This window comes from Lissotriton helveticus, chromosome 7 (assembly GCF_964261635.1).
Source record: "Lissotriton helveticus chromosome 7, aLisHel1.1, whole genome shotgun sequence".
NCBI lineage: Eukaryota > Metazoa > Chordata > Amphibia > Caudata > Salamandridae > Lissotriton > Lissotriton helveticus.
This window is the reverse complement of record NC_136068.1, coordinates 1844491211-1844505175: the sequence shown is the minus strand read 5'-3', so window position 1 is coordinate 1844505175 and position 13965 is coordinate 1844491211. Positions and strand designations below refer to the sequence as shown.

Below are 13965 nucleotides of genomic sequence, written 5' to 3'. Positions count from 1 at the left end.
CACTTTTACACTTTTCGGTACTCTCCACCGTGCATTGGTTGTGAATGTGATGTCGATATCCTTTCTGTTGGTGGCTATGATATACAATGATCCTCTGATAGCGGCCGGCCCACAGGGTTGTGGGCGTTCCGCTGTGTAATGTGCAAAGTGCAATAAAGGTTTTGTTATAAAAAAAAAAAAAAAAAAAAAATAATATTGGCTATTATTTAATTACATTTTGTTACTATATATATATATGTTTTAAGAAATATGAATAAAAAATATTATTTTTTTACTTTCATTAATTATTTAATTATTAAAAGTTATTTTAAGTATTGTTAAGTATATTTTAGTAATTAATTTTTTATATTAATGAAATTAAACATTGTTTTTATTAAAGTCGATATTTTTTACAACGATATTTTTGTAAACGATGTTTTAAACTCGATATTTTTGTACTTACCTGTTTGTACATAGAAAGTCGTAATTTTGATAGTCTATATTTTGTCAACGATATTCTTGAAGGTCGATATTTTGTCACTCGATATTATTTCAGTGATCCGATGAAAAGGGTTAGTTCGGCCACTTTGAAGAGCCCATGGGGTAGAGGTGGTCTTGACTTGCCCGCCCTGGAAATTTACTTTCTCCCTGTGTGGTTACAGCATACGGTAAACGGGTTGGACGACCAGGACAATTGGGAAAGTAGGTTATTGAAAGTTCATGCAATGGCATTCCATTGCCCGAGGTGTTGCTGATGTGGACAGGAGCCCCACCCACCGTGCCCTATGTGGTCAGACAGGTTTGTGGGATGTGGCAAAGAGCAGTCAGGATGGTGCTGCGGAGGGCTCCTGTTGTGCCCGATATGAAATATCGGGGTGCTTCACCCATTTAGATTCTTACTATGTCTGTGGATAAATGGAGGGCAGGGGGTTCTACTACACTTTGAGATCTATACCCAGATGACAGGTTCATTACCATAGCGGACGCCATAGATACATTTCAGCTTGGATCAGGACAATTCCTCCAGTTCGCTAAAATCGCAGCAACTGCACGTGGAATAAGGCCATCTTTTCCAGATTCTCTACAGATTTCCCACACGCTGCATGCTCTGTTGGCCATGGAGGGTGTGTGGAGGCTGATTTCCCATATCTACGGAGCTCTGCGGGAGGATGCTCCCCTGAAAGAGCTCCAATTCCAACACAAGTGGCAGAGGATCTTGGAGACACCCCTCTTGACGTCCCACTGGGAGGACATCAACAAAGGGGTAAACTCTGTATCTACCAATGTGAAGTTTAAACTACTGCAATATAGTGTGATACATCAAATCTATCTCAAGCCCAAGAGGCTTCACACAATATACCCGGAGCACTTCCCTAACTCCCCCCATTGTAGGGGAGACAATGCAGACTTTATACATATAATTTGGCGATGTGTGGGCTTGAATGAATATTGGAGGGTTGTCCTCACTACACTGGAAGGTGCCCCGGGATGGGAGATACCTAGGGAGGAGGTTTACTGTTTGCAGGGGCATAAACCCATTAAGAAAAAGAAAATCTAAGCAGAAAAATTCTCATCCTGGGCCTAGTGCTGGTGAAGTGCAGGATTGCCTTTGGATAGCTCTCGCAGATGGCACTTAAATTAACAGACTGGCTGAAAGACATGACTGAATGGGTGAATGCAGAAGAAAGACACATGAACAGAACACGAAGAGAGAATAAACTGGCTGACGATTTGCACGCCTAGCCAGCAATGCTCTCTGAGCTATTGGCCCCCCCAGATGAAGTGTCACCGTAGGTATATATGAAACAGATAAGGCAGCAAAGGCAAGGTATAAAAATGAAAGGTGCAAAGACCTCGTGTCAGTATGTGGAGACTTGAAGGCACAGCCAGGCAAGGTGGGAGAAGTCAGCCGTGGGCGCAGAGCAGCGCAGGCATCTGTCACTTGCAATAAGTCCTAACTTGTGCAGTTGGGCTGGAGTCCAAAATAGCCTATGAATGTACTTAAAGTGAATAAGGCGCAAACGATAATTTGGGGAGAGACGTTTGATCTGATTGCAATAAGACAGGCAGTAAGCTTGAGAGATCAGGAGGGTAAGGATGATATATGCGGTCCTGGGTTGCCGACCGGACCAAATTAGGGTGATTAGCAGAGTGCAAACCTTGCGGAAGAAGTGGGCAGTGAGAGGGGTGGGGATATTGACGAATACATACATTTCAATATTAGGGCTGTAGCATTCTCATAGAATGACAGACACAGGTTAACGTTTGAAGGTTTATATAAGACATTTATAGGAAAAATACACAGATTATGCCTTCAATAGGATTAGTAGCAAAGCATACAAAACGTAAGTACAAAGAACTTAGTTAAATTCTATATGAAATCCGGCATAGATTCACCTTATTGGATTGACAAATGGAGGTTCCAGGGAGAGAAAAGTGAGTCCTTTTATAAGACGTTAGACAATGGTTTTCATACAAGTACATGGTTCTCAAGGTCTACACCAATGAGGAAAAAGCAATTAGAAAAATTTGACTAAAGAATACATTCAAAGATTCTCTAATGGTACTATTATCTTGGGTTCAATCGTTCTCAAGCGTGATTGTTGATACATTTTATAATGATAGCCTGGGACAGTTGGAATGTCCTTGGTTAAGTACAGCATAGGGTGACGTCTCTGAGAATACTCCCTGTTTATTTGTGTAAAGTATGCAATTTTTATTTAGTGCAAGAAATATTAGTAGTAGTTGTCATGCGGTATATATTATGATGTCAATTCAAGAAACACAGTTTATGTTAGCGTAAGCTCGGTTTCTAATGTATTTAAAGCAGACAAAAGGAAAACAGCTCTCACAATGACAAAAAAGAGATGGCCCAGAGGAGGGGGGCATTTTATGGAGCTAATCTATTTAATTTACAAATTGAGACAGACATCTTCATCATCATCAGAGAGATGCCCTGAGGAAGACTGTGAGATTGTGGAGCTTGATTTTTTTCTTCTAAAGTGCCATTATTACGGTTAGTGCAGCAGGCACAGTAGCACCAGGGGCCAGGAGTGGTAGGGGCCACTGCACCCCATTCATGGCTATTTTACAACCAAAAAGCGAAATAGTACCCATTAGGGCTCCAGTACACCTTGCTGTCCAGGGAACACAGGCTAAGCCACAAGGGACACATGCAGGGCTTTTTTTCCTTTTATTATAACAGGTCAGGCAGTCTGCTTTGGGCCTCAGGCCTAAGAGTAATGGCCCAGTGGAGTGGGCAAAGAAGACAAGGCTGCAGGATCACTGGTGATGAAGGTGCAGCGGCACTGGGGTACAATGGTGTGAGGGGCCAAGTAAACCCCAATTATGGTTGCGTTACTATGCTTTCTTCCTTGCATTTTAGGTTTGAAGCAATAACACAAGGGAGGCGAAAACTGAAGCAAAGAAGGCACCATAGCATGGACACAGAGATGTGGTGGTGACTGAGTGATGCAAGACATTGTCCTCTGCTTTTAACAAAGGACTGAGACAGCTGACTTTGCTAGGTAGTACTTTTCATTAGTGAACCAGATGCAGAGGCACCTGTGAGGGGCCCACTACATCATGAAGGGGACAGAGAGTCTATTTCAAGAGTGGAGTAATGGTGAGTCATAGTGGAGAAACAGTGAAAGAGGCACAGGAAACACAATGCCACTCAAAGCCACTGCTATCATTGCTGCGACTGGTGCAGTTAATTGGAACACAGGAGTGTGAGAGGATGATATCACCCCTATTATGTGGAGCAAAGGTGTTTGGCAATTTTCTATTTTTGTTTGATGCATTTGCTCTTTTATAAGTAAAGTCTCAAATGTATTAGGGATTATGATCTAGAGAAAAAGGACCACTAAAAAGATCTGATAAGCCCCACCCTCCTGCACTCAGCCCTGTCCCTCCCTCTCCCCAAACCTTGACATAACATTTTGGAGGTATACCTGACTTCAAAACATCTTATTTAAAGGGGGCTCTTAGCAATGAAGTTTGCAATTCTCTGGAATGGAACATTGCACAATAGAGTGAAGGATCTGCAGGGACTGCAGCAGGTGGTTTAGTATTGGATTATTATTTGCTTTTATTGAAACAATATGGCCCTGAACAAAGATTCTGCTTTTTAGAAAAAACTATTACTCAGAATATATTTTTTGATCTAAGTAATACAAGGCTGTTCACTAATTTTTGAAGACATTTGACTGTAGAGCAGCATGTAGCCATCATTTGGGAAGGGATGGCAAGGAATAGGTATGGCAAACTGATAAGTGACCCCTCATCTCTCACTGGCTGTAGTTCTTCAGATGTTTTTTGCCTGAAATATGTAACCACAATGGTTGAAATTGTGCAGACTTGTGAATCATTAATGGAATATTACTTCATTGAATTTTACAGCTGCCCCCGAAGGTCCCCATCTCCAGAGACCTGCCCTGTGGATATTTGTCTCACTGACGGGGCTGCTCGTCATCGCTGTTGTTGCGTCAGGCATTTGGAGTAAGTGCATAATTACACAGACCATTTTACAGAAATATATCATGAAGTAGATGTTTATTACTGTATATTTCATACCAAGTAATAGTAGAAGTAGCTCAAAGGAGCTTCAATAATCCAATTGTGGCTATCAGGAGTTAAAGGCCAATGTTGTATAAAATCAACTTCTCCAGTTCAGTCACCACCAATGTATTATCAATCAATCCCACACACACATCACTAACACACACACAAGAACAATCCCACACACACATACTACACTGACATTTGATAATTACCTCTTAACTTACCTTTCCTGATAATCATCACAACTTTACATTTTGATCAAATCAGCAAAGATCTCACCATGATGCAAGTTCAAGAAAATGAGAGGGCACTATGCTGTACCTACTGAGCAGGCAAAGATAGAGGGCTACCAATGATCATTAGTTTGCATTCATCTGTGTGATGATGTTAAAGAAACCCTTTAGATTGTGAACATAGGGGGCATATTAGCAAGGGCTTTATCGCCGCTTTAGCGGCACTTTTTGCTGCAGAAGCAGCAATATTTTTATTGCCCTTGCCGCAAGCTGTCGCTAACAGGCGTTAGCGACAGCTTTCTGGCGAGATGGGCCGATTTTCCTATCGCCTTGCATGCCAGCGATAATTATCACTAATGACATGCAAGGTAGGCGTTCCCAACTAAAAGCGACTGAAAACAGTCGCTAACACAACTTCCCCCTATTATCAACGCAGGCGAAGCGATAAAAAAAGTTGCGCTAAGCGCGATTATCGCTAGTATTTAACACCTGCTCGAAACCTGACTTACCTATATTTCTCAATAGGAGGTGGATATTCAGGCTAAGTCCACCATGGTGTTAATGCGTGAATATCGCTGGATTTCCAGTGATATTTAGGCATTTTGCTGGATATTTTAGCACAGTGGCGATAAACGTTGCTAATAGCATGTTTTCTCCGCTAAAATATCCAGTGATAGGCAGTGGTAAAAATAAAGGTGCTAAGGGCGTTTTGCGATAAATATTGCAAATTCTTGCTAATATGTCCCATAGCGAAAAGCAAACACTCCTCCACTTCATGGAAACATCTTTTATTGGGCCCTATCACCCCACCTTAGTAATATATCCAGTCCAGGATTTTCCTTTCACAAATCAGTACATTCTGAGATTTGCGGTCTTTGTTTGCATCAGCTTAGTCAAGCACATTAGTGTGCATGTAGTAAAAGTACACAACAGCACTTGTGATATATTACTGCTCTAAAGTGATGTGGCAATCTTGTTGAAGAACAAATTCCGAAATTTCTGTGTGATTTGTAAAACACCGTTGATGAAGCTGTCTTATTTTCACCCCAAAACTATCCAGCATTCCTTTCCTGGCAAATCTATTTGAAAAGGTTTGTTTCCAACTTAGAAACACGTTTATGCATTCATAAACCAGTTGAAGTAGCCTTAAGCAGGCCCTGTCTTAAAGACATAAGTACTACACAATTTTCCCAGTCCCTTTGTCCTATTTGTTAACCGCAGCACCAATATTTATAATGGTATTACACAGTGGTGGGTGTACTGAATAGGATAGAGTGGCAGAAATACTCTCCAGGATACAGATAATTTATGTTCTGGTAACATAGCTCAATGGTTTGCAGTGCCCACTCATATATACAAGGACAGAAGTTCTGCCCCAGAGAACAATCCCCAGCAGATAGTTACTGGCCCAGTACATTCATATTATATTTAGACCACCGCTCCTTTCTCATCACAGGCACCTCTACTTTCACTGTGTTGTTTTAGTGTCATTTTGTTTTTGATTTAATACTACATGTCATGAAACCACCATGCCATTGTGAAAGTTTTATTCAATAGTAATGTTTATTTAAGTGTTTTTAAGTTAGCTTAACAAGGCAACAGATCTAAATTATTAGTCCTTAGTCTGTTTGCATTGACATTCATATTAACATTGCTGAAGATAATGTGACTTTTAAAATTTAATGAACAAGTTTTCAACTTTCTTTGTTCTCTTCTGTGTTTTTCCTTATCATAAAGTAGATGAAATGGGATTCCTTTAACTCTGTTGTTTTCTTGTACTGAATAAAATGCATTTATTTGTGTGCTTTAGGAGGTAGCCATGTTTTATTGTTCTTATTTCTTGCAACATTCAAGACATTTTGACTAAGTTCAATGCTCTATTACTCCACAAATATAGTATTACCATGTCTTGCAAAACCATTTCCATATGAGCTAATTTTTATTATGTTTGTAAAATAAGCATCACCGACTGTTTGTATTACGTATTTACAAAAAGTCATTGGTTATTGGCACTATTGCATCATTTCACACTATGTCCAGGGTGTAGTTTTCACTGTCTGAAACTATAAAATATGCCCTTTCTGCAATGTATGCCAGCCCCCTCTGCTTGCTTTCTTGAAGGCAGACTCCACCTTAGCAAATTTATAATTATAGACAATTCCCTGCCTTTTAAACTGGCCAGTCTCCATTGTGGACTGACTGCTGATTTATAATTAAACCTTATGGATCTTTTCTCACAGGCAGACTGCATCTAGGTACTTTTGCGGATATATATTTAGACTCTCCTTTAATTTACGAACTGAGTAGATTTATGCTAGTTCTTTGTTGATCTATATTTTCGCTTATGCTGATTCCCTTACGTTATGGCCTCTAGAAATTGGCTTAATTTATAAGCCTTATTGATGCTAATTTGAATCTGACTCTCTTTGCCTTCAGTAATGATTCTTCAATTTTGAAAAAAATAGTCATGGTTTAGACTTTGAATTTTGTCCGGCAAAGGTTTCTATATTAATCCCAAAGGCCACCATCCTCTGGGATTTGCATGGTCCGTTCTTGTGCACAGGCACTTTAAATTTTTCAATGAAAAGCGCATAAAAATGTGGGTCAATGATAGAAAGAAGTATAACAAGAAATGTGGAGCAAAATTGTTGTGTCATATTTTGGTACCAATTAGTAGATGCAAATCTTTGTGCAAAACTTAATTACAAATTACACCCAAAAATGATTAGATGTTAAGGAATCCTGCAATCACATGGATTAATGCTGGTGTCTGGAGTTGCATTAGATGAGTACCAATAGGATTTGTTTGAAACGGGATGTCTTGTGACTGGTGACTTGTCTTTTGCGGATTGTGAGTGCATTGTCTTGTGACGTGTGATTTAGAGAAAGTTACTTCTTTTGCGCCTTACCCAAGAGTGGGTTATGTGAATGGCGATTTGTTTTATGGATGGATTAAATACTGCATTGCATTGTAATGTGTTACCCAAAATGGCTAAAACGGTTTATATTGTGCTCTTGATGAGGAGATAGTGTGACTTGTTGTAAATTATGAGCAAAGGTTTCTAGATTTATCATAAGCATTACAGTTCTACTAAAATCAAGGATTTTAAGACAGCATAATAAGGTTATCTGCTGAATAAAGGCCAGGTTATACGTTAAAGTCCTTTTGGTTTAACCTTCAATAGACAAGCAGTGTATAAACAAATCCTGGGTAGGCGTGCTTATTCTTATGTGCACAAGGATAGACATGCTGACTCTAGGAGTAGGGAGATTATGTGATCTGCCCAGAATCACAGGATTTTGAGTGGACACCAGGGCTCGAAACTAGTTCTCCAGTTCCAAAGTCAGCAGCTCTGGCTGTAAGGCCATATCCTCCCTGAGATTAATAATGTGAATAATGCACAAATGAGAAATTACCCTTGACACACCTGTGAAAAAAAATGGACAATGTTAATGGAACGTGTGTTTAATTTTAATGCATTTTAAAATGTGTCCCAAATGGTTTCCCAAATGCAGCTATATATGAATCAGATGGTACAGAATCGGATGGCACAGTCAATGGCCTCTTCAGCTCCATTCAAACAACAGCCCACGCAAAAAAAATACAGAGTTTGGAATAAAATTTCTGATTTTAGCAAAAACCTTCTGTGATTATTGATAATTTTCCACAATTTGCAGCTAAACTTGGATTTCCTACAAGGCTGATGTGTGTAACTGAGGGGGGAGGAGGATTGTATGCTTGATGCAGTCCTAGATGTAGATCAGAATGGCCCTTTTGTGGAAGGAGTAAGGAATGGCCATCTAGAATTTTTGTTGATCAATACAGGTGCTACACACACCATGGTGGAGGATCACAACTTACCCCTCTCAGGAAAGTAGTCCAGGTTGTAGGCATTTCAAATGGACAGGTGACTAATAAATTGCTAGCTAGTGTCCTGCTAAAAATGTGTTCAATTACAAATGATTATGAATGAATAGTCAGTAAGCTGATTCCAGTTAAATTGTTGGGGGGGATATCTAAGGTGTAAACCTAACTGCTAAATTTACTGCATACTGGATGGAATCGGTATTCAGACAAATGATGAGGAGTCCGAGTTTAACAAAACTGCAAGAATCAAGAATTAAAATGTTGCAGGTTCTTCATACATACTACAATTACTATTCATCCGTGGTCAAGGTGCCACTTGAAAAAGCTTCTGAATTAAAGTTTTCACTGGTTATCTACAGAAACATGCAAAACTAAATTTGTCATATGTAATGAAAGCATCAACAAGATTAGCTGCAAATAACATTAAAGGTATTACTTTGCATCACATAGTAATGCGTACTTATTGAACATGGCAATAAACTAGAATACAAGAAACTATTTGGTGAAGATTGCCATGATGTATCAAGCGCATTGAAGAAACCTAAGTTTTTAATCATCGATGAGGTGAGCATGGGATCTAACTTAATTCAAGCTTTCATACACTTAGAAATGCAGCAGATTTGAATGCACAAACTACGATGTCCTTTTTGTAGGAAAGCATTTAATTGTATTTGGTGACCTATTGCAACTCACTCCTGCAAAAGGATAAACTGTTTTCAAAACACTTGTGCATATCAAAACAAGAAATTCTCTGGGGAGTATTGGAAATGTCAGTATTTGTTTAAACTTTAAATACAAGGAACTAGTGAAAAATATGCGTCAAGCATCTTATGTAAATTATGCAGACATACTGAAGGACATAAGAATAGGAGTTCTAACAAAAGAGCGTAAAAGTGCTTTGAAAAGTCGTCTTATCAAGATACTTTTTCCATCGAATATTACAGCAGCGGAACTACTGCACAATTTCATTGAAGAACAGAAGTCTACAGTTTATTTAATGCCAACACTTCAAGAGCGCTCTAACTTCAATGAACATTTACTGCAACTGGAGAAAGAAGACATTTTGAAAATTGCTGCTATTGAGGAAATGGTAAAAGGGTAGAAATACCATCAAGGGATTCTGATTATAGAGTTTAGATATTTTTGATGATTTTAATGTAAGACCCACATAAATGACAGTCTTTAAATAAATTCAACAGCTTTTGTTAATGAATTAATTTGATATAGTCACACTATGTGATCCAAACATAGAAAACAAAAAAAAAAGAAGAACACGGGTGTATGTAAAAAGTTGTATTTTATACGTATTGTAAATCATAAATAGGGTACTGAAAGTATATCATCAGGAATACAAGAAGTGCATATATTAGACATCAAACAACTTCATTGTAATCGTTATGAATGCTTTCCTTCTGTATTGCAGTTTGCTATTTTAAGTCCAGGAAGAACGAGCGTAGGTCGACGTTTCGGTCTCTATAAATAAAATGCCGAGACCATCTTCAGGACAGAAAGTCATAACGGTTACAATGAAGTTGTTTGATGTCTAATATATGCACTTCTTGTATTCCTGTTGATATACTTTCAGTATCCTATTTATGATTTACAATACGTATAAATACAACTTTTTACATACACCCGTGTTCTTCTTTTTTTATTTTCTATGTTTGGATCACAAAGTGTGACTATATCAAATTAATTCATTAACTGTTGAATTTATTTACAGACTGCCATTTTTGTGGGTCTTAGATTAAAATCATCAAAAATATCTAAACTCTATAATCAGAATCCCTTGAAGGTATTTCTACCCTTTTATCTCCTTGCCCAAACCCTCAAGGGTATGTTGGGTTGCTCATTGTGTTATATATCATTGCGAAAATGGAACATCAAGGAGTCACAATACTACTCACAGATACACTACAAGTACAATTGGATCTCCTGGAGGAATCTGTCTTGAAAACTGCAGGAGTAGAAAGGATTTTACATGCAAGCAAAAATGGTTGAATAATTTTGCACTGTAATTTAAATGTACAGGAAGGGTTAGTAAATGGTGCAATAGGTAAAGTAATTGATTTTTATTAATTTCCCACATAAAGATGAGGTTGAATACTTAGCCATAAAATGTGAGCATATTGATGGCATGAATCAGATTGGCCGTTGTGTTGCTGGTGAAAGACTATGTGCGTCGACGGCAGTTCCCACTCTCTCTAGCGTATGCTGTAACTCTCCATAAGTCACAAGGTTTAACTGTAGATGCAGCTTCTGCTAATATTGGAAGTACTGTATTTAGAGAAGGATTGTCATATGTTAAAGAAATTTAGTGCAGATGGAAGCTGCGTAAGAGAGTACAATTGGTTAAGAAGTATATACTCATTTAGACCAATACCCTCTAGAAGAGAAATGGATAATCTGTCCAAAATAGAAGATTACAAAAGAGTGTGCAGATGCTGAGAAAAAAAGAGGGGGGGACACAAAATAATCTAGAGGGCTTTAGGAACATTAAACTGAATAATTACAGCGCTATTATGGGATACCAGTTGGAAAACAGTTCAGGTGTCAACTGCTATGCAAATATTGTTCATAATGCACTGTTTTGTTTACAACATCTAGTCAATCAAATTCAACAAAAACAAGGTAAGAGAATGTGTTCTGCACTGTAGAACTGTATCTCATTCTGCTTCAGGTATCCAAGATTGTTTAGATATATGCAGTGGATCAGTAATGTTTACTCTCAACAGCCAACATGATGCACAGAAATGTATTATGGTTATGTTTGGAGATTTAGATGAAGAAGATGAAACTATTGATGACTTATTCAGAGTTAGTTACACACAGAGCCATGATTGTGAAGATTGTGATTTTTCACCTACCACTAACATACATTCTAAGCATTTTCTCTATTTAACATTACCAGTTCAAAGTACACACATACACACACACACACACATATACACACACAGATATACACACACATATATATACACACATATACACATACAAACAAATATACACACAAATGCACATACACGCATACACACATATATACACATACACATACACACATACTCATACACACATATATACACATAGGGATATACATATACACATATATACACACAAACACACAAATATCCACATATAAATATACACACATATATACACATACACACCTATACACATACACACCAATAAACATATACACATATATGCATACACAGATATACACATACACACATATACACACACATAAACCCACATACAAACATATACACACTCATATATACAGCACTCATACACACACACACGTATATAACACATATGCACATACACACATATACACACACACACACACACATACACATACACACATATATACACACATACACAGTAACAAATACACCCATACATATACATACATGTACACATACATACACATACATGTACACATGCATATACATACATATATTCATACATATATACATATACATATATACATTAGCCCAACAAAGGCCCGAAAGCTTTTAGAAGCGCACGAGACAGCAGATGAAACCCAGAGGTTTAGTAACAATGCAGGAAACTCGCATCAGCATTCCTTGGGGAAATTAACTGTGACCAGATGCGTTTCGAGTGTTCTTCTCTTTCTCGAAGGTCATTAGCAAGTATGCATTTGTCGCAGGGAGTTTGAATCACACTTTATGTACTGCCCATGGTGGGCCGTGCTTGGTGCTCACAATGACTCCTGGGATCTGTAGTCTTTGTCTCACGCAACTCACTCCCTTTAGTAGGTCCTGCATCACAATCCATACTATTAAAAGCATTGTAAAACCCTCAGTGGGCCCCTGAATGCATTTAGCGAGTTGAAAGTGTCCCCATCTGCTGTGCTGCATGACGAGTGAAGACACAGTTCTCACCTTGCAGCCTCCTTTCATTTTGTGGATGGTACAACCTCCCACGACAGGACTGCCGTGTAATTAATTAGTCCAACAAAGGCCCGAAAGCTTTTAGAAGTGCACACGACAGCAAATGAAACCCAGAGGTTTATTAACAATACAGGAAACTCGCATCAGCATTCCTTGGTGAAATTAACTGTGACCAGATGCGTTTCGAGTGTTCTTCTCTTTTTCGAACGTCATTAGCAAGTTGGAGGAGTGCCACTATGCGGAATTCCACAGAGTTGCCTAAAATCTCAGTGGAATTCCACTCTGCTCCACCCTACATGCAGGCGACAGACCTGGAGGGTTCCTAACCCCCAGACTGCCACCTGCTTTGTAGCACTTACCTGGGTTTGGGATTCTCTGCCATTCCTGGGCTGTCCTCCCATGTAATGGACTCCTCGGTGGAAAATCAGTCCCCCTACGCTGTATGTCTTGGTAGGACTGCGCATGTGTGCATATGCACAGTCCTCCAAAGACATACAGCGTAGGAGGTTCACTTTCCACCGAGGAGACCAGGACAGAGGAGGACAGCATGGGTATGGCAGAGAACGCCAGAACCACGTAAGTACTGAAAATATTATTCTATCTATCCAAAGTTTTAACAAAACTAATGACAGTGTACATTTGTAGAAATGCTGCAGAGGTAAAGGTGATTACAGAAGGAACATGAGAAGAGATTTAGCAATTCCAAGGTACATCCTTGACTTGGGGTGGATGAGAAGAGAAAATAATTATATGTGCAATGTGTAAAAAGCATAATGAAAGGTAAACATTCAGAGGTGTTTGCAGCAAGTGAGTATAGCTATATTTATATAGTTGACCAAGATTATATGCTGGATGATAAACCTATTAGTAACTTGGAAGTGTTCTGCTATCTTGCATTAGTCTTTCCAAGTGCATAACATGTAGTTGAGATGAATGACATGAATGAAACAATCTGAAAAACTTTAAATGCTGGTTTGGTTTAATGCTTATGGATATGTTTGGTATGCCGATTCCCCAGATTGGTATAGCTTTGAATTATGTTAAGATTAGAAAGTTATCTTCTCTAGTGGAATGTTTGGCTATGAATACTGCAAGTGCATTAACTAAAATTAAATCATAGAAATGTGTGCATTGGTGAATCAGAATTGTCATGCTTTAGATATTCTTATTGCGGAGTAAAGTAGTGTGTACAGTGTATTAAACCAAACGTCCTACAATGTGGTACACTTCTGCCTTATAATAGCTTGCCAATTAATAAGAAAATTAATAATGTAGATAATATTTCACATGATGCTACAAAAAAAACTTGGGGATGATTGCTGCATGGGAAAGAATTGGTTCATGGTTCAGTACTATTTGGAAATGAACTGCAAACATTGATGAAGGGCTTGGTGATGTGAATGGG

The 13965-nt window shown here is 38.6% G+C and overlaps 1 long non-coding RNA gene across 1 annotated transcript in view; it reads left to right on the top strand.

The window, feature by feature from the left end:
- Positions 1-13965, top strand: part of LOC144767759 (uncharacterized) — a 93307-nt gene that overhangs the window by 76881 nt on the left and 2461 nt on the right. Inside the window, exon 2 of the long non-coding RNA XR_013598336.1 lies at positions 4381-4479. This is a non-coding gene — a long non-coding RNA (uncharacterized LOC144767759). The remainder of the gene's footprint in view (positions 1-4380; positions 4480-13965) is intronic.